Raw genomic sequence first — 20,952 nt, forward strand, 5'->3', positions numbered from 1 at the left:
CTATCGGAAAATAGGAAATCACGCATTTTCACTTAGCATGTGCCAGGTTTTGCCCTAAAACCTATACATTTTCTCCCTCATTCAATCCTCATGACAACCCCATGTGGTGGTAAGGAACTTGCCCAAGGCCACAGCCAATATTCGAACTCAGCATATCCAGTCTTCTGGCTGCAAAGCAGAAAGCAACACAGAAACATAACTGTTGATACAGTGAGTCCCTGTCAATATGTCCAACTACTTCTCGGTGCCCTGCTAACTGTTTAAAAGGGGCTCATAACAGCCAATTTAAAAATTGATTTAAATTTTTAAATGTTGAATATGTAATGCTTTCATGTGTTTTTCCCCGCACGTTTTTTTGAATAGACAGTGCATTCTCATGGTTCAAGCATTTAAAAAAAAATAAGCAGGTTCAGTTGAAAGTTTCCTACTCCTCTCTCCCGTTGGCTTATACCCAGACTGCAGAAAGTAATGCCTCTTTTAAGTACTTTATGCATTAGTACAACATTTCTTTATGAATACACAAATAAAAAAAAATATATTCTTATTTGGTTCCTTTTTGTCCTCACGAAAGATAGAATACCATACATACTGTTTTGCACCTTGTTTTTTCAGTTAGTGATAGACATATATCTTGAAGATCTTCCTATTTAATTGATATGTCATTCTTTCTTGGTAGCATAGTATTCCATTTCATGGATACACTTCAATTTATTTAATCAGTTCTTTATTGATAGAACTTTAGATTTTTTACTGTTACAAACAATACTGTAATGAATAACTTTTTTTTTAAAAAGATTTTATTTATTTATGTGACAGAGAGACAGCCAACGAGAGAGGGAACACAGCCGGGCAGTGGGACAGGAAGAAGCAGGCTCCCAGCGGAGGAGCCCGATGCGCGACTCAATCCCAGAACGCCAATATCACGCCCTGAGCGGAAGGCAGACGCTTAACGACTGTGCTACCCAGGCGCCCTGTAATGAATAACTTTGTACATAGGTCAATTAGCGCGTGTGCAAGTACATCCACAGGGCTAATTCCTAGGAGTAGTATTGCTGGGTCAAAGGGTAGATGCATTTGTAATTTAGATATTGCCAAATTGTCCTCTATAGGGATTAAATCAATTTACATTCCTACCAGCAGTGGATGAGAACACCTGTTTTCCCACAGCCTTTCAGCATAGAGTGTTAAGAAACTTCTGGTCATTTGCCAGTTTAATGGTGAAAAATGGCACCACAGCATTTTTCTCATTTTAAGTAAGGTTGAACTTTTTTTTATGTTTGAGAGTTTGTATTTCCTTTTCTCTCAACTGTCTATTCATATCCTTTGTCTATTTTTCTCTAGTTGGTTTTTTTCTCTGGTTTTCATAGGAACTTTTTCTATATAAAGGAGTTTAGCATCTGCTTATTGCATAAGTAGCAGCCACTTTTCTATAATATCGTGTTAGGAGTTCTAACCAATGCAACAAAACATGTATTGGATACAATGTAAAAATATTCAAAAGGAGAAGGCAATATATCATTATTTAAACATGAATACAGGGGTGCCTGGGTGGCTCAGTTGGTTAAGTGTCTGCCTTCAGCTCAGGCCATGATCTCACGGTCCTGGAATTGAGCCCCACATTGGGCTCCCTGCTCAGCAGGGGGAGCCTGCTTCTCCCTCTCTCTCTGTACCCCCTACCCCGGCTTGTGCCCTCTCTCTCAAATAAATAAATAAAATCTTTAAAAAAAAATGATTGTGTAGCTACTTAACTTTAAAAATTGATTCAGATTAATAAAATTAATTGAATATTTATAAATGGAAAATAGTGTTAGGTCCAACAAGAAGCTATAAGATAAAATACACACCATAAGACCATTTCTATGGAGTAGGAATAAGAAAATATGATGAAAAAGAGGCTTCCTTTACCATAACTACAAAAATATAGAGTACCTAGAAGTCATTTTGCAAGGAAAGAGTACAACCTATATGAAGAAAAAGAGAAAACTTTATTTGAGTCTTCATTATTAAAAGAGGACCTGAATAAATAGTGACGGCCATGTTATTGGATGAGGAAATAACATATTTGAAAGAAGTCACTTAACTAAATTATTTTACAGGTTTTATGCCATTAAAACAAAACTAAATAACTCTAAATTTGAGAAAGTATTAAGTTCATGTATAAAAATAAAAAGTCATGGATATACCCATATACATATGTTTTGGGTTTTTTTGAAAGGTATAAAAACCCTTATTATTTGTTTAATTTTTTATTATGTTCAGTTAGTCACTGTATAATACATTATTAGTTTTTGATGTAGTGTTCAAGGATTCATCAGTTGTATATAACACCCAGTGCTCATCACAACACAAAAAATACATGGAACACTTCACTAATTTGCATGTCATCCTTGCCCACGGCCCATGCTAATCTTCTCTGTATCATTCCAATTTTAGTATATGTGCTGCCGAAGCGAGCACTATACATATGTTTTAATTCTAAAAAAAAAAAAGAGTCATAATAGTAGATTTCACTCTAACAGATGTTAACATATATTATAAAACAATATTAATTAAAACAGTGTGGTATAAGTACAAGATTAAACAGATGAATCAGTAGCCCAGAAATATACCCAACTATAAATAAGAAGGTGATATATAATAACAGGAGGCACACAACATAATTGGGGAAAACTTTGTAATTCTAATAAGAACTAATTCTTATGCAGTATATACTCTCTGCCTGGCACACTTCTAAATTCCTTAAGTACATCAATCCAATTAATTCTCATTTCATTTAATCCTATGAGATAGATGCCTCTTAACTGATGAGGAAACTGAGGCACAAGGAGGGTAAATAACTCGAAGTCATCCATGTAGCTAGAAAGTGGCAGGGCAGGGCTAAAACCCAGACAATTTAGCTCTAGAGTTTGTGATCTTAACCACTTGTAATTAGGATAACTAATGACCAATTTCTAAAAATGAAAAAAAAAAAAAAGAACATAGGCAAAAAACACTATAATGATGCATTTTTAAAGATTTTTAAAAAGGTATTTATTTGTTTATTTATTTGAGATAAAGTGAGAGAGAGCAAGAGCAGGGAGGAGGGGCAGAGGGAGAGGGAGAAGCAGGACTTCTGCTGAACAGGGAGCCTAATGTGGGGCTTGATCCTAAGACCCCGAAATCATGACCCGAGTTGGATACCCAACTGCCTGAGCCACCCAGGTGCCCCTCAATAAATAAAATCTTAATCTTAATCTCCCCCTCTCCCTCTGCCCCTCCTTCATGCTATCTCCCAAATAAATAAATAAATGAATAAAATAAAATATTTTCTAAAAAAGTAATCTACAGCCAACATGGGGCTTGAACTTACACCCCCAAGATCAAGAGTTGCATGCTCTACTGACTGAGTCAGCCAGGCGCCCCAGTGGTGCATATTTCAGAGTCTACTGTAGACTGGGTGGCTCTGTCCGTTGAGTGTCCGACTCTTGATTTTGGCTCAGGTCATGATCTCAGGGTCCTAGGATGGAGCCAGTCGTTGGGCTCTGTGCTCAGCACGGGGTCTACTTGTCCCTCTCCCCTCTCCTTAAATAAATAAATAAATAAATAAATAAATAAATAAATAAAATCTTTCTTAAAAAGTCTACTACAGAATGTCATAAAGCCTCTCTCATGTAATTCCCTTGCTTTGCTCTCTACATTTCTGTATTGTTTGAAGTCTTCTACAATTACAAATCCTTTTATAATTTAAGGAAAAAATAGGATAATTTGGGGCAGTATAGATACAGATTCTCAGGTATATGGACATTATTAAAAATAGCAGGTTGTTCAGCTAATAGAATAAAGTTTGTCAAGAAAAGATAAATGGAATGAGCTAGTAAACCTAAACTCTTATGTAAACTCCATATTAAAAACTATTCTAGTAAAATTAAAGTCTACTTATCAGCAACTTTCCTTTGTTTTAAATGTCTACATATATTCCTCACACACCACTGCCACTGCTCCTTTCCCACAAGAGTATGCAGCAAGCCATTTACCAAGCTGAAATAGTAACTCCAACCCATCTCGAACAAATTCATACAGTTTCATTAAGTGCTTCAGGTGTGGTTTTATTTTTTTATTTTTTATTTTTTTTTAAAGATTTTATTTATTTATTTGACAGAGATAGAGATAGCCAGCGAGAGAGGGAACACAAGCAGGCGGAGTGGGAGAGGAAGAAGCAGGCTCACAGCAGAGGAGCCTGATGTGGGGCTTGATCCCACAACGCCAGGATCACACCCTGAGCCGAAGGCAGACGCCCAACCGCTGTGCCACCCAGGCGTCTCCTCAGGTGTGGTTTTAGACGTTAGTTAAAATCTGAAGTGAAGGGGTGCCTGGGTGGCACAGTTGTTAAGTGTCTGCCTTTGGCTCAGGGCGTGATCCCAGCGTTCTGGGATCGAGCCCCACATCAGGCTCCTCTGTTGGCAGCCTGCTTCTTCCTCTCCCACTCCCCCTGTTTGTGTTCCCTCTCTCGCTGGCTGTCTATCTCTGTCAAATTAATAAATAAAATCTTTAAAAAAAAATCTGAAGTGAAAAAAAAAATACTCAGTTCACTAACTCAGTAAAGTACATGATAAAAAAAAACCCACTGAAAAAGAAGAATGTCGTAACCTCCATCACAGAGAGAGACAGAAAACTCCAGCTGCTGAATCCGTTAGGTTGTGATCCCAGTTAGTCCCTATGAATAAAGCCTCACAGTGACAGATTCATCTCTTTCATTTTTCTTAAAATTTTATTTATTTATTTGACAAAGAGAGAGAGAGAGAGAATGAGCCAGGGGGAAAGGTAGAGGGAGAGGGAGAAATGGGCTCCCCACTGAGCAGGGAGCCCGACACAGGGCTCAATCCCAGGACCCCGGGATCATGACCTGAGCCGAAGGTGGACGCTTAACCGACTGAGCCACCCAGGTGTCCTCATCTCTTTCATTTTTACCAATATCAGAAAGCTTACTAGTTGATTTCACTCTTTATTTCCTAACTGTGGAGTTTTTAAAAGCTAACTTTAGTGAAGAAAAAAAACACCCCAGAATAATAAGTTGTTCATCAGGTTCATGCCTACCTCGAGTGTTGTAACTCTATGCTAAGGGGAGGCCGGCAGAGGTACCGGAAAGAGCACTGGAGCTGGAATCAGAAAGAGTGACATAACTGGCATTGGTCAGTGTATGTCTTTTAAACGGTCATGTTCCTCACTCTGAGCCCCAGATTCCTCATCCATGAATAAGGCAGCCCTGCACAGGATTGCTTAGAGGGTCAACCGAGCCTGTGTATGTCAAAGTAATTTTAAAAAGATGAAGTGCTCCACATTTGCCTTGCATTACTTTTAAGGCCTTCATCTCCATAATGTTGTCAAGGTGGATGACTGAAAAAGTTGCCTTGTGACCAGGCTGACTGTCCTACCTGGATTCTTCTCCTTCTTTCCTGAGCTACTGCTCCCTGAACATTTTAGGCTTTCCCACTCCTTAAATTTTGGCACGGTAAATAACTTATCTTAAAACACTTACCCACGGGACTTTTAGAACATCATTCATTCATCCTATTTTAGTTTCCTTTTCTGGATCTTTCTCTTTTCCCAGGTGTCTAAATATTGGTATTTCCCAGCTTACTTAAAAACACCTAATGCTATACTCATTTCCTTGGTGATCTCATCAAGGTCCCGTGCTGATGAATGCTTGGCTCTACATGATCCCCCCGGCATACTCTCTGATTTAATCTGCTATATTGCCCTCCCACTCACTGTCTTAGTTCTAGCCCCACTGCCCACCCCGGGGCCTTCGTACTTGCTGCTCCTCCTACATTTCCTCCTTTACTTCACTCGTCTCTGCTCCAATGTCAAAATGCTAAATAAGGGGACAGGACAAACGGAAAACCTACTTTAGCCCTAAAAATACCGAATTAGCTCTAGCTACCTCTTTTCTACAGCTGGGGAGACCTGGCATTGGGATTTCCCAAGTGCTAGCTCTTTTAGTGGGTCTTGATGCACTAGTGAACTGAACCCAGAATCAACTGCATTTCTGACTCCAGTTAGAATGCATTATAAATGTAAAACATGTCTTCTGTGAAAAATTTGGAAAATATAGAAATGTGCTCTTGAGGGGCGCCAGGGTGGCTCAGTCAGTTAAGTATCCGCCTTCAGGTGGTGATCCTGGGATCCTGGAACTGAGCCTCATGTCAGGCTTCCTGCTCAGTGGGGAGCCTGCTCCTACCTCTTCTTCTGCCTGCTGCTCCCCCTGCTTGTGCTCTCTTTCTCAAATAAATAAGATCTTTAAAAACAAAAAGAAGAAAGAAATGTGCTCTTGAGATGATAGCAGGACTTTGACAGTAAATATGTGACCCAGCCTCTTTTCAAGAACAAGACCAGAACTGTGTTCATTAGCTATAAATTTTTTTTCAGTCTCAGAATGTGAATAATAGTGGTATCTAAACTCTAAGGAGGCCTGGGGTACAATGAAAGTGCCTCAGAGGTTGCTATGGGGGGGTGTGAAACTGGCAGAGGGTAGATGGAATTCTAGATCACCCAGTCTAGATCCAACTAGGTAGGTCTCCATAAAATTTCATCTAAAAAAAGTTTGTTGGTGGAGCACCTGGGTGGCTCAGTCATTAATCATCTGCCTTTGGCTCAGGGCGTGATCCCAGGGTCCTGGGATCAAGCCCCACATCGGGCTCTCTGCTCCACTGGGAACCTGCTTCTTCCTCTCCCACTCCCCCGCTGGTGTTCCCTCTCTCTCTGGCTGTCTCTCTCTCTGTCAAATAAATAAATAAAATCTTAAAAAAAAAAAAAGTTTGTTGGGGGTTGTCTGGGTCGCTCAGTCAGTTAAGCTTCTGACTTCAGCTCGGGTCGCAATCTCAAGAGTCCTGGAATCGAGCTTGCCCACTCAGCGGGGAGTCTGCTTGTCCTTCTCCCTCTGCCCCTCCCCCTGCTCATGCTCTCTCTCATATAAAAAAATAAAATCTTTAAAAAAAGAAGAGCTGGGGGTGTCTAGCTAGTTGGGTTGGTAGAACATGTGACTCTTGATCTCAGGGTTGTGAGTTCAAGCCCCGCATGGGAGTGGAATCTACTTAAAAAAAAAGTTTCAAAAACCACTATATACAAATAAAACCAACCCTCATATGCAGGATTACAAAATTGTGGTGCATTTAATTTTTTTCAAGCTGATACTATATTTTTACACTTAAAATATAATTACAATTTGGACACTCTACTCTCTGACCAATCTTTCCCCCCATACTGCCCTTTCCTCAGCTGCTCTTCACCTGGATTCTTTGACCTCTTGTCCCCTCTCTCTTTGGGCAGACTTCCTTCTGCCTTTATTTTTTCTTTCTCCAGACTTTAGCTCTTGGCCCTTTACCTTGACTCCTCTGTTCCCTTGCCTTTCTGTGGTTCCATCCTCACGGCTTCCAGGCTAAATAAATGTTTCCCGTGATCCACAACAGTCTTTTCAAACCTCCACAAATCTCTGACCCTCCCACCTCACCCTCCAAGAATGACCTCACCTCCTACTTTAGCTAAAACAGAATGCTAAAAGGAACACCCCCAACTTCCTGCCACCAAAACAACACCCGTCCTTTCCACCTATTAAGGCTATTTTTTCCCCACCTCTGCCGTGGATCTCATACCGCACCCCCGTTCTCATGGGCTTTGCCCTGTAAATCACCCTCTGTCTCTCTGAATATCTCATCTCCCTGGTCCACGAGTCTTTAACATGGTCACTTACAATTCAACAGTTCGATCGGGCCAGCACAAAGGCTCCTGGCTGTGACGCTCCTGTGCCCACAGACCTAAGCGTTCGTCTCATTATTCTGGCTCTTCTTGCCGAGCAGATTAAGTTTACCAAAGAAGCAGCGACAAATAGCTAGGAAGATCTCTCTGCAAGTAGTTCTTTTCAAGCTTTTTTTATCACCGTGGAATTGATGCTTCGGGTCATATTTGTGGAAGGGAATTAAGAGCAGGTTCTTTTGAGAGTTGTTCAACTGATATTTTTGGTTACACAGAAAGGTGGGGACGGAAAAGGTAAAAACACTTAATCAAGTTACTGAAAATAATATTGGAATAATTGTCAAGCATTATACCAGGATAACAATGAAGAGGATGGCCAACTTCTGGATCTGTCGATGAGTCAGATGCCTCTCTGGAGAAGCTAGTAGTCAGTGAGACAGGTTGGCAGGAATTCACAATTTTCAGGGACCCACGGATCCAAATAACCTACCAAACGACTGGTCTCCGAAACTGAACTTGCTGTTATCGACATCTCACACAGAGAAGAGATGATACATAATTTACAATAAGAGACTTGATGTCCTTGACACTTTTGAGACGGCATTTGGACTAGAAATCATAAAATCAAACGGAGCACAGGTGCCTAGTAATTTTTTTCTCTATTCTCAACTCCTTTGTCTGAAATGTAAATGATAAAATATTTGAGGCTTTTTTTTTTGGCTTTTAAGTTCCCTAGATTTCCTTCCCTCGACTGCGACTATCAGCAAACCATTCATATTTATTTGCTCAGCCTCCTCACTTAAGTGCACTTGAGCTATCTTTGAAACTGTTCCTTGCCACCCTTGTATTAAGTAATGTCAGAAAGCAAGATACCTTGTTGATATTGAAATAGTTTCTTGCCAAGAGCCTTTGGTAAATTAAGATTTAATCTTATGCCCTTAGCTTCTATAGAAAGATGATTATAAGAAATGTCCTTTCAAAGAAATATTTCCTGTATCTTTTGCAAAGTCAAATAAAAGACATCCATTTATTCATTCATTTAACAAATATTTATTGAATCCTGATTACATGCCAGGCTGGAGATATAAACATGAATGAACCCCAGTCTCTGCCCTGAAGGAGAATACAACCTGGTGAAATGCAGGCACATAAATAAGTCATAATATAGTGTTAGTGTCTGTAATTAGAGGCATGATTAAAGCGTTATGGAGCAAAAGGATGGGGAGAGAGTCATCAGCCTCAGGGTTTAGGAGCACTTCTTGGAGACGGTCATAAGAAAGTTGGATATTGAAGGTTGAGAAGAGCTCCTTTGACCAACAGTGGAGAAGAGAAAGGCACTCCAGAGCCAAAAGCCTGAATAAGGATGGGCAAATACAAACATCTAGCTTCATAAATTTATAGAACAGTCATTAGGATAGAAAAGGGACACTAGAAGTATCCAGAGAGAAGGCCAGAAAAATAGGTTAGGGTCCAATTTTAAAGAGACCTGAGGTATAACAGACAATATTCATAGGCTCTGGAGGCAGACTGCTCTGCATAACTAATTTACTACTACTGGCAATGAAATCTGGGGCACCTGAACATCCCAAGCCTTGTATCTCCATCTGTAAAAAAAATGGAGTTCACTCATTTGACAGGATTTCTTGAGCATCTACTCTGGCCCAAGCACATAATAACAATAATGCCTGTCTGATAGCGTTGTTGTAAGGACAAGTTAATAAACGTGAAGCATTTTGAATGGTGCCTGATCCATAGTAAGTGTTGACAAATGTTAGTTATTAGTATTAATTATTATAATGTTAAAATGCCTTCTTCTATGATAAATGGTGTGCTTCTTATCCTGAAAACAACAGGGAGCTCTTTAAGATTTCTAGGGGAGGAACAATATTGGATTTAATTTTAGAAAGATTATTGGCTGCAGGAAAGGATAGAGGGAAAAATTGGAGTGAGAGATTAGACATGGTGAGAAAAATTAGAAGGTGATTCCAATAGTCCTAGATTGAGGACCTACCATATATTAGTTCTCATGGGGTAGGAAATGAAGGAAGAGATCTGAAAAATGTTTAGATGAAAGAACTTGATAATTGATATGGTAGCAGATGTGGAGATGAGGAGTCAAAGGTGACCCTCACATTTCTGGTGTGGGTGACAGAATTAATGGTGTCCTTAACTGAGACAGATAATGCAAGCAACAGTTATGATGTGGGCAGAGGTTGGAGTAACAAATGATGACAAAGTGTCCAGCTTGGGACAAGAGGAAAAGGATACACTTTAGTAAATGAGCATAACTTTAATGTTGTACACAGTTAATAAATATTGCCTTCCATGTAAAGACAGATAGGAAGAAGTAAAAAATACACAGACGCCCCCCCCCCCAAACAGATCCGGTTCCAACAGAAAGGGACTATAAAGTCAGAGATTTGGGAGTCATTTTGGTGCAACTAGGGGTTGAATCATGGACTGAATGAGATCTTGCCGAGACAGCCCTGAGGAATACTAACATGTCTATGGTGGGCTAAGAACAGAGGCAAGGAAATGGGACTTAAATGGAGCAGTGAGAGAGAGGGCACAGGGGCTGGGAGAGGGTGGTGTAGAAGCTAAAAGAGAAGAATTTCAAGAAGGAGGAACAATCAACAACTTAGTTCTGTGGAGAGGTCAGGTTTAACAGTTCTTTAGAATCTGGGCCACAGGACCAGCCAAACTCCCTAGGTTCAAATTCCATCTCTGCTTTTTACTAGCCACATGGCCCTGGGCTAGCTATTGATCCTTTCTGAGTTGCATCTCGTCATCTGCAAAATGGAGATGATAACAATCCTACCCACCCCACGGGGTGGTTGTGAGGTTTACATGAGCTGGTTTACATAAAGTTTTAGAACAGGGTCTGGGCTGTGAAGAAGCAGGTGTAAGTGCTAGTCGGTATTAACTGATGGGGTAAATTTTCAAGTAAGAAGAGCAGTTACAAAATAGTCTATGCAGTATGATCCCATTTTAGTAAAAGGGAAAAAGAAAGGTGTACATGTATAGTCACAATTGAAAGCTCAGAAACTGTTTACAGTAGTTTAATCTCATTTTTTAAATGTGGAATTTTTTGCTTGTTTTTTGACTTGTTTATGACTTTTCTGTAATGAATATATATTGATTTTATAATTAAAATTATGCACATATATATGTAAAAGAATAAATCTCACTATAGCCCAAAATAGTAACTTAAATGATGCTAATTAAGGGAGAAGCATATATTTTCCTTAGCATAATCACTGAAGCTCTACAAATCCTTGAAAATAGTGGAATTTCTAGAAGTACTTCATATTTAATAAATGTAAAGCATTTTGAGTGATGCCTGACCTATAGTAAGCGCTGACTAAATGTTTGTTATTGGTATTGATTATAATGTTAAAATGCCTTATTCTATGAGAAAGGGTGTGCTCTTTCAAGGGTCTAGGCCCTTGAGGAAGATCCTGTCTCCATTTTGGACAGTGTCTCTATGGCGGCATAATTCTAGGAATTAGGAGCAGGGTTTGGCCAGCCTGGGTTCCTGACATCTTTTTTTTTTTTTTAACTACTTTTTAAAAAATACACAAACAAGGGGCACCTGGCTGGCTCAGTCGGCAGAGCGTGTGGCTCCTGATCTCGGGATTGTGAGTTCAAGCCCCATGATGGGTGTAGAGATTGCTTAAAAATAAAATCTTTAAAAATAAAAAACACACACAAAAAGAGGATGGAAGGAAAAGCCTCAGCATACATTTGAAAAAAGAATAAATGGGGCACCTGGCTGGCTCAGTCAGTAGAGCATGCAACTCTTGACCTCAGAGTTGTGAGTTTGAGCCCCACATTGGGTGCAGAGATTACTTAAAAAAATAAATAAATAAATAAAAATAAAAATAAAAGAATAAATGAAAATATTCCAAAATAATGCCAAAAGTTACAGTGGTCCAATTTTTACTCTTCTTTCATTCCTTCCATATTAAAAAAAAATATTTTATTTATTTATTTATTTGACACAGAGAGAGAGAGAGCACAAGCAGGGCGAGCTGCAGATAGAGGGAGAGGGAGAAGCAGAGTCCCAGCTGAGCGGAGAGCCCTACATTGGTCTTGATCCCAGGACCCTGGGATCATGACCTGAGCCAAAGGCAGATGCTTAACTGACTGAGCCACCCAGGTGCCCCTCCTTCCGTATTTTTAATAATATGGCTATACATACATTTCTTAAAAGTTTTGTTATGGATTACACTATATATATGAATATATATATAAAATACATGTATAAAGAATTGCCAAAGAAAAATGTATGTATCCAGCATCCAACATTTAAAAATCAATCATTGTCGATATATTTGAAATGCCTCATGGTGCCCAACATCAGTCATGTCCCCTTCCTTAACCCAGTAAAACCATTACTCTGATTCTATTACTTTCTTTTAGTTTTATGACACATATATGTCATCTTAAATAACTCATGTTTTTATTTTGTGTTTTTCATATTTCATGTATTCTTCTCTGCCTTTTCTTTCCCCCAACATTAAGTTTGCGAGATTCACCCATGACGACGTATGCAGCTGTGGTACCTTCATTTTTCACTGTTATATAATATCCACCACATCAATATAAAACTACTTATTCATTCTCCTCTGCATGAGATTTGTGTTGTTTCCATTTTTTGCTTTTATGAACAGTGATATTATGAGTTTCCTTGTGCAGGTCTACTGATGTATAGTGTAAGAATTTCTCTAGGATTTGTAGCTATGATTGGAATTATTGGATAATTGGATACTCATATTCTTCAACTTTCTCAAGTAATGCCTAATTGTTTTCCAAAGTAATTGCACCAACTTAAATTCCACAAGCAGTATATAACATACTTACCAGCATGTGCTAGAATATGGATTTTTTCCTTTTGCCAATCTGAAGTTCATAAAGTAGCATCTCATTCTGGTTTGAATTTTTAGTTCTCTGATTATTAATGCGGTTGTACATCTTTCATATATTTATTGAGCATTCAGGATTTCCCTTCTATGAAATGCTCCTTCATATATTTTGCCTTGCTTGGTTATATAGCTTTTGATTAGGTATTTTTTTAAGCACAAGGCACAAGGCTAAGATTTTTCATGTAGGTTATTTCATTAATCCTCACAGCCTACTGCCTTGAATCTTTTTCTGGAGCAAGGGATTTATATATGTTAATAAGTCTTTGCTACTGTATAAGGTATCTATCTATAGAATGGAAGAAAAAGAAACATGCTTGTAAGTTTCCTATCCTATTAACAAAGTGTTATGCATCCAGACCCAACACATTTATTTTAGGAATGACCATAATTCTGGCTTTATTTCACAAATACTATCTGAAAGCACCATTGGTTTTATCAGTTAAAGAATTAGTTTTTCATCAAGAATAGCTTGCATTTGGAAAAAAGGATTACAAAAGACAGAAAGGAGCTGGTGGCTTAGCCCCTTGCTACTTCAAGTGTAGAACAGACTAGCAGCAGCCGCTACAGCAGCATCTGGGAGCTCGTTAGAAATGCAGAGTCCTGAGTCTCACCCCAGACTAGCGACTCAGTCTCTGCATTTCAAAAGGTCCTGAGGTGACTCATAGGCACTTTAAAATTTGAGAAGGGCTAGTTAGTTAAATGGTGGTAAACACATCATATGTGAGACCCGGTCAGTAGTAAGGCTGAAAGAACATGATTGTTTTTCTAGCTCATATAGAGCAAACTATGCCTGGCATTTGTAGGTACACGTTTGAATCCCTGAGGGGCCTACCTAAGTGAAACGGAGCTAGCAAGTCGTGTTGACCCATAAGGTAGGATTCTGGTTTCACAGCCTCAGAAAAATAAAACAGAATACACAGTTTGGCCTGAAATATATCTAAACAAGGTTCAATTTATTTTTTATTTTTTTTCCAGAATGATCCATACCATTGATCCAACTCTCCACTTCATTTTCAGTGTATGATTCAGTCTGACAGTCTTACATTAACTAGATGGGTTCAACTAATAGATTTTCAAGCCGTGGGACAATAGAAATCGTTTGTACCAACAGTCTCATTTTACAGATGACACGAACGAAGCATTGAGCAAGTAAGTGAGAGATTGCACCGTGGGTGGGGATAGGAATCAGGTCCTAGTCTCAAGTTTTCCCCCTTCAATCAGAGATCACAATTAGGAATTTCCCAGGTCTCTAGACATATCTTCTGAATGGGGTAAAATTCACTAATTTTTTTATGATCAGGAGAATAAATTAATATTTTGGGGAAATAGCCTGATATTCCAAAAACGACACAGAAAGCAACTTTCTTCATGGCAGGATTCTAGCTCTCTCTCTATATAATCATCCTACTCCCTGTTACAACTATAGAGCAGCAAAATACAGAAGCGGCATTTTCTTCCATGTCCCTCTCTAACCAGTGTGGTGTTTGGACCCTCGGCCGTTTCCACTCTTGACAGCATATTCTATCTTAGAATTCAAAGTAATGACTTAAAATCCTAACTCTGGCTGCTTTCTGATCCCTAAATTACACTGGTAAGGCTAACTCCGCATGTACTAGAGTGGCTCCACCTCCAGAAGGGCAGAGGTGGAGTGACCCTATTGTTCTGGGTTTCCTTTCTTTGTCTGCTCCCAGCTCCTGGCCAGTCACCTTAAGCCATCCTTCTGCTCTCAGAGATCTAAAAAAGGCCTGGGGTTTTCCCTGCTGCTGGGCTGGTTTATGACAAATACTGTCTCTGCCCTATTTTAAAACTTCCCTTTCCCCGTGAGGAGTATTTCTGTGGTCACTAGGGACTTTTACAACTAATAGTAAACACAGGGATTCAAGCAGCTCAAAGGGATTTACATATGCCTTTAAAATTATAAAAAGAAGGATACAAATAAACTACCAGCAGAGATTACCTGCTGGGAGGCGGGGAACTGGGTGGAGGGAGGTCAAGAACACTTTTACACTACCTGAATCACTAGAATATTCTGCAAAGAAAATATATCCATTTATTATTTAAATAACTGAAGCAAATAATCATGGAAAAACCAGAACTACATGCTCATATTAAAACTCAAATCTGTACCAAAGAGAATCAAATTTCCCATTCTTGATTCCCCAACCCATTCCCCAGAAGAAGCCCCTGTTAGCAAATTCTTCCATGTCCTTCCATGTTCTCTGTTCTGAGCCTATTTAAGCATACCCATTTTTCTCTTATATATATATTATATATATATATATAAATGTCATATATATTATATATGTTATATTATATATTATATATAAATTATATATGTTATATATTATGTATAAATGTTATATATAATATATATTTTATATATATATTTTTTTTTCTACACAGAATAGGATCAAAAAGCATGATCTGAACTTCCTTTATTCACCAACACTATATCTTGAGTACGATGGCTCTTACCAGTGTGCCACACTCAAAAAAAGTTTTTTAATTGATAAGCTGTATTTTTTAGAACAGTTTTAGGTTCACAGCAAAATTGAGCAGAAAATACAGAGAGGGTTCTCACATATTCCCTGTCCTCATATCCCTCAGCTTCCCAGATGATCAACATTCCACAACACAGTAATATGTTTGTTACAAACAATGAACTTATACTGACACATCATTATTATTACCCAAAATCCATAGTCCACCCTTGGTGTTGCATATTCTACGAGTTTTGACAAATGCCTAATGATGTGTACCTACAATTATAGTATCATACACAACAGTTTCACTGCCCTAAAAATCCTCTGTGCTCTGTCTATTCATCCCTGCTACCCACCCTTGTTCCCCCAGCCCCTGCTAACCACTGATCTTTTTACTGTCTCCATAGTTTTGTCTTTTCCAGAATCACTAGAATCAATGTTGGAATTTAAGGCTCCTTCATGTCTTTTCATTGTCTGATAGCTCATTTTTTTAAAAAAAGTACCGAATAATGTTCCATGGTCTGGATATACCACAATTTATTTTTCCCTTCCCCTGATGAAGGGCATCTTGGTTGCTTCCCAGTTTTGGCAATTATAAATTAAGCTGCTATAAACATCCATGTGCAGGTTTTTTGTGTGGACATAAATTTTCAACTCATGGGGTTAAATACCAAACAGTGTGATTGCTGGATCATATGTGATGAGTATGTTTGTTTTGTAAGAAACTGCCAAACTCTTCCAACATGGCTGTATCTTTTTGCATTTCCACCAGCAATGAATGGGAGTTCCTGTTGCTCCACGTCCTCAGCAGCATTTGGTGGTATCTGTGTTTTGGATTTGGGCCATTCCAATAGGTGTGTAGTGACATTTTATTGTTGTTTTATTTTGTAGTTCTCTAATGACATATGATGTTGGACATCTTTTCATATGTTTACTTGCCATCCATATATCTTCTTTGGTGAGGCATCTGTTCAGGTCTTTGACTCATTTCCTTTTTTTAAAAGATTTTATATTTAAGTAATCTCTATACCCAGCACGGGGCTTGAACTCACAACCCTGAGATCAAGAGTTGCATGCTCCACCAACAAAGCCAGCCATGCCCCTTTTCGCCCATTTTTAAATTGGGTTGTTTATTTTCTTATTGTTGACTTTTAAGAGTTATTTGTGTGTTTTGGATAACAGTCATTTATCAGATGTGTCTTTTGCAAATATTTTCTCCTAATCTGTGGCTTGTCTTCTCATTCTCTTGATCCCACACTCTTTTTAATGGGTACATAGCATTTCATTGAGTATCTTAAATTTTTTAACCAGTTCCTTCCTTTTTTTTAGTTTTTTTTTTAAAAGACTTTATTTATTTGAGAGAGAGAGCATGAGTTGGGGGAGTGGCAGAGGGACAAGCAAACTCCCCGCTGAGTGGGGAGCCTGATGAAGGGCTTGATCCCAGGACCCTGAGATTATGACCTGAACCAAGGTCAGAAGCTTAACTGACTGAGCCACCCAGGTGCCCCCAGTTCCTCTTGATTGTCATATAGATTGTTTCTTTCCCTAACAATACTTGAGTATCTGTGTAAATATATATGTGGAACAAATTTTTAACAGAGGATTTCCAAAATCAGAGGGTATTTGTATTTAATATTGTCATAAATATAACCAACTTGCCTTCCAAGAAAAAGTAGCACCTTCACATATAATTGATAATTTATTCTTTGTTTCTGGAGCCCCTCTGTGAGGTAGATAAATAACACATCCCAATTAATTTTCTTTTTTTTTTTAAGGTTTTATTTTTAAGTAATCTCTACACCCAACATGGGGCTACAACTCACAACCCCAAGATCAAGAGTCACATGCTCTTCTTTTTTTTTTTTTTTAAAGATTTTATTTATTTATTTGACAGAGATAGAGACAGCCAGTAAGAGAGGGAACACAAGGGGAATGGGAGAGGAAGAAGCAGGCTCCTAGCAGAGGAGCCTGATGTGGGGCTCAATCCCATAACGCCGGGATCACGCCCTGAGCCAAAGGCAGACGCTCAACCGCTGTGCCACCCAGGCGCCCCAAGAGTCACATGCTCTTCTGACTGAGCCAGCCAGGTGTGCCATCCCAGTTAATTTTCAAGATTAACGATGGACCAAGGATCACTTGTGCATTACATATTTCACTGGAATAGTCATTTTCAAAGTCTGGTTTAGGAATTACCTGGGATTCATAGTGAATCTGTCAACAAATATATATTAACTAGTCAATTATGGACCCAATCCCCAAATGTTTTATTATTTGTATTTGGTAAAAAGTGGGCTACAGACTCCATATAAATATGATAATCACATATCTTATCATCCAAACACCTGGAACACAGGCATAACAGAGACTGTCCCAAGTAAAACAGGACTTATGATAACCTACATATTAGCTGCTACAACAATTTCATAAGGATACATTTTTTAAGTAAAAAAAAAAAAGAAAGAAAGAGGGGCACCTGGATGGTTCAGTTGGTTAAGTATCTGCCTTTGGCTCAGGTCATGATCCTGGAGTCGTAGGATCAAGCTGCGCTTTGGGCTCCCTGCTCAATGGGCAGTCTGCTTCTCTCTCTGCCCCTCACCCCACTCTCATGCTCTCTCTCTCAAATAAATAAATAAAATCTTAAAAAAAAAAGGAAAAATCAAGATACAGAACTGTTTATGGAAAGGTACATTCTCTGTAAAAATGAGAAAAAAATTGCTTATACATGTATAAAAAAACCCTAGAAGCATACTCCAGAGAAACAGATAAGATAGCATGGGAAAGAGCTTTTTATCATTGTTTATGAGTGAAAAAATTAACATAAAAACTCTATAAAGGATTGGTGGTGAAGTGACTAATGGGTACAGGGTTTCCATTTGGGGTGATGAGAAAGTTCTGCAACTAGATAGTAATGATAGTTGCACAACATAAAACTTAATACTACTGAATTGCATACTCTAAAATTGTTAAAGTCATGTATATGCTACCGCAACTTATAAAACTCTAAAAATAAAATAAATATGCAAAACTCACATACATACACAAATACGGACTGGCTATCTTCAGATACAACAAACTATCCTAACTTTGCTTTACAAATATCTCACTAATAGATTAGAGAGTGTCCCCAAATCCCTTAAGGGAGCAACCAGGTTAAACTAGCTAATATAAAATAAAGCACATTATTATAAATGTTCACAGGAAAATGACATATGTAAACAGAATTTCATAACTTATACAGATCCTCAAAAAAAAAAAGAAGACCATGAATAAAATAAGTAAGTCATGGAATATAATGTACAGCATGGTGACTATAAATTCATAATACTATAGTGCATACTTGACAGTTACCAAGAAAGTAAGTCATAAAAGTTCTCATAACAAGAAAATAAATTTTTTTTTGTAAATTTGTACGGTGATGGTTGGTAACTAGACTCATTGCGGTGATTATTTCACAGTATATATAAATATTGAATCATGATGTTGTACACCTGAAACTAATATGTTTTATGTCAATTATATGTTGGTTTTAAAAAAAAAAAAGTCTCTGGAAGAGTCAGAATTTACCAGTGCCTCTGCAGAACTATTTATAAAGAAGATGAAATGAAAGAAATTATCTAAAATGAAACAGTTTCTGGAAGAAGATGAAATTGTAGGCTGTATTTAAGAAACAGGATTACTTTTTGAGATGTTAATTTATTAATTGTAGCAGTGTGTTTTCTCACTATATTATTTCTCAGCCCCTACACATCGTCACCCCACCCCACTCTACACAGGTCCTTTGTTTCTCAGTCTTATGTAATTCTTTTCCTGGAAATTTTTGCAAGAGGGAAAACCAAAAGCAGTTTAAAGCCAAGTGCTCTTCAGGTCTTTTGTAAAAGTGTAACCCCAGCGAAGAGGAGAGAAGAGAGAGGAACCTACCTGGGGTTGAAAAAGGAAGGGTTCTGGAATACCACGAACTTCATTACTACTTTGGGGGCCCAGGGAAGGGTCATAACTCAGAGTGGATTGGGGCATCTAGAATGATGGGACCTCAAGATGTCCTACTTGGGCAAAAATGCCCATACCCCACAGAACACAGTGCTATTGTACTTTAGGCAACCACATGGCTTGAGATCAAGATTTTTTGGCATTTCCAGGGCAATCAACAATGATTATTAATTGATTTCTTATCACCTTAGTTTAAGGGGAGCCAAAATTTGGGAATAAAATTAATATTTCCTTATTTTATGTGTGCTAAAATTTATACACAATATATATATTTCACATGAATATCTTTTGGAAATTTGATTGTGTTAGGCAGAATAGTGGTCTCCCAAAGATGCCCATGCCCTAATCTCCAGAATATGTAGATTTGTTCATTTACAGGGCAAAGAGACTTTACAGATGTGATTAAGAACCTAGAGATGGGATGGGTGCCTGGGTGGCTTAGTTGGTTAAGCGTCTGCCTTTGGCTTGGGTCATGATCTCGGGATACTGGGATTGAGCCCCGAGTTGGGATCCCTGCTCAGTGGGGAGTCTGCTTCTTTCCCCACTCCTCTGCCTCTGCCTCCTGCTCATGCTCTATCTCTGTCTCTCTCTCAAATAAATAAATAAAATCTTAAAAAAAAAAAAAAAGAAACTCGAGATGGGGGATTACCCTGGATTATTTGGGTGAGCCCAATTTAATCACAAGTTTTTAAAAGTGGGAGGGGGAGGTGTGAAGAAATCAGCAACCTGACGTTGCAGGCCTTGAAGATGGGGGAAGGGGGGGCATTAGCTAAGGGAATGCAGACACCTCTAGAAGCTGGGGAAGTCAAAGAAACAGATTCTCCCCTATCATCTGCAAAAAGGGATAGAACCCAGGGGCACCTGTGTGACTCAGTCAATTAAGCATCCAGCTCTTGGTTTTGGCCCATGCAATGATTTCAGGGTCCTGGGATCAAGACCTGGGTCAGGATCCCTGCTGAATGGGGAGTCTGCTTGTCTCCCTTTCTCTCTGCTCCTCCCCCCACTTGCACTCTCTCTCTCAAACAAGTAAATAAATCCTTAATTTTAAAAAAGGGATAGAACCCTCGCAACTTCTTGATTTTAGTCCAATGAGACCTGTGTCAGACTTCTAACCTACAGAAACATAAGTTAGTAAATTTGTGTTGCTTAGCCACTAAGTTTGTGGTAATTTATTGCAGCAGCAATAGAAAACCAATATATGGTTATAGAGCCAATTTCTTTTTATGTTCTTTGTCTCTGCTTACCAGGGACATTCTCATCTATAATTTGGTTTTCACTGAAGGAAAAAAGCCTACACAAATGGCCACTTCTACTGCAAAACAGGAAGCTGGCTTATCAAAAGTTTCTAGGGAGCTTTTGGTTAGCATGATTCAGTCTTGTAGACATAGCATTATTTCCAGAAATTGTGAGGTGCCACTTGGGTTATAGGAATGTACATAATTGAATTTCTCTACCTTTCCAGTGGACCACTGACCCATCTTGTGAAGATCATTTTACTGGCTCGTTCTACCTTCAGTGATGACATTGTCTACTTGGGGACACCAAATGAACACACACAAAGGATATTAACAATACAAACCAGAAGAACGGTAAGAGCTGAAGAAAGATACAGAAGTAAATGCTATTCAGAGAAATTTGGAGGAGAGATCCAACAGTCTCTTCTGATGGGGAAGGGCAGAGGAGCTTACAAAGAAAGTAGGGCTTGATTTAGGCATTTCTATGAGTAAAATACCAGAGGCAAATTTAGTTAGAGCAGAAAAGCTTAGTGAAAGATAAGATTGTAAGGGCAGATTGGAATCAGATGCTGCAGGAGTCTGCTAGGTTGAGCA

General features: G+C 38.7%; 1 non-coding gene across 1 annotated transcript; it reads right to left on the bottom strand.

Annotated features, from left to right (window-relative positions):
- Positions 1-2,350: 2,350 nt before the first annotated feature.
- LOC117802166 lies at positions 2,351-2,457 on the bottom strand. The gene has a single exon (XR_004625207.1). It is a non-coding gene; the product is annotated as a U6 spliceosomal RNA (small nuclear RNA).
- Between the last annotated feature and the right edge of the window lie 18,495 nt (positions 2,458-20,952).

The sequence above is a fragment of the Ailuropoda melanoleuca genome, chromosome 4 (assembly GCF_002007445.2).
Source record: "Ailuropoda melanoleuca isolate Jingjing chromosome 4, ASM200744v2, whole genome shotgun sequence".
Classification (NCBI taxonomy): Eukaryota; Metazoa; Chordata; class Mammalia; order Carnivora; family Ursidae; genus Ailuropoda; species Ailuropoda melanoleuca.